The following is a 1,598-nucleotide window of genomic DNA, read 5'->3' on the forward strand; positions in this document are numbered from 1 at the left end:
TCTCATACACTGGCAGGATAGTTAAACTGGGGTAAATTGCTTTGGACTGTGTGCACTGTTTGTGGTGCTTTCCAAGTTCTTTAACAACTATACGCTACACAGGTATGACTGTAATTCAGAACGTAAATTCTTAAAATTCGTATAAAATCACTCTGTTAAACTAGTTCAACTTGTTGGTTAACTTTTCTATTTCCTCTTCAAAAAGCTGAAATTAAAGTATTTTCACGATCATGTCCATGGCCATGTTTTATCTCATACAAAAACCTAAAGGTAACAAAATAAGTTCATTTTATGTTTGGAGTGGAAATAATACAGTAAGCCTTCTAATAAAAGTAATTATAAGTTAAACTAGTAACCACTGTTTATACCAAAATCAAAGAACTTAATAGTCATTTCTGTCCTGTCGAAGACAAAAACAAAGTACTGAAAATAGTGTCTTCTGGAGACATCTGTCTTTACATCAAACAGATCATAAAATAATGTTATTTCTGTATACAACACATATCACAGCTAGAAAGGGTGACATTAGTAGCAAATTATTATTATTTTTTGTCTCTAATTGTAGCAGTATCATGGTCATTCTTTAATTTAATGTATAATTACAGCAGACTACTATTTGTAATTATGCTTATTTACTTGTTTTTGGACATATGTCTGCAGTTCAAGTACTTTATGTTTCTGTTGTGTGACATGACAGCAGATATAAAACTTGACTTTAAATGAATGACATACTTAATAATATTTAGATACTATTTCAGAAATAAAAACTGAAAAAGCTTTTACATTTCCATCACTTACCTGTGAGTGAATATTAGATGAGTGATGATTAAAGTCAGTGTCTGAATAAAGAGGTTCTTGTTTGACGAAGCTTCCAGCTCGTCTGTTTTTTGTTTCACCTTCACTGAATTCATGAACTCACCTGCAGTGATGTCATACTGTAGCTCCACCCATAATCATGAATATGGAGCAGTTCTAAGGTGACCAGATGTCCTGTTTTTCCCTGGACAGTCCCATATTTCAGCTCTATTTTTCTTTAGAAAAAGTAATTTTTTGTCCCGTATTCCATCTAGGCAGTGTTGAAGGTAGCCAAGCTCGTCTTAGAACAAATTTACCATCCAATGTGTCCATCGTGTGCCGTATCTAACGTAAATGCCGACGGTTATGGCTTACCATGAACGTAAACAGGTGGGTGAAAACAGGATATGTGTCAATATTACATCAATGCATTTGGTCTTAAAGGGACAGCAGTCTTGTTAAAGTGTGTCTCGTTAAAGGGGTCATATGATGTTGCTAAAAGAACATTATTTTGTGTATGTGGTGTAATGAAATGTGTTTATGCGGTTTAAGGTTAAATAATACATTATTTTCCACATACTGTACATTATTGTTTCTCCTCTATGCCCCGCCTTTCTGAAACACGTCGATTTTTACAAAGCTCATCAGTCTGAAAAGCGAGGTGTGCTCTGATTGGCCAGCTATCCAGTGCGTTGTGATTGGCCGAATACCTCAAGCGTTTGACGGAAATGTTACGCCCGCAGTCTTTGAGTCAGAAGCACCGGCATTGTAGTCTACTCTCCCAGGATCAGGAAACAGTCCTC

The sequence above is a fragment of the Sinocyclocheilus grahami genome, unplaced genomic scaffold, assembly GCF_001515645.1.
Source record: "Sinocyclocheilus grahami isolate Dianchi unplaced genomic scaffold, SAMN03320097.WGS_v1.1 scaffold2540.1, whole genome shotgun sequence".
NCBI classification, from domain to species: domain Eukaryota; kingdom Metazoa; phylum Chordata; class Actinopteri; order Cypriniformes; family Cyprinidae; genus Sinocyclocheilus; species Sinocyclocheilus grahami.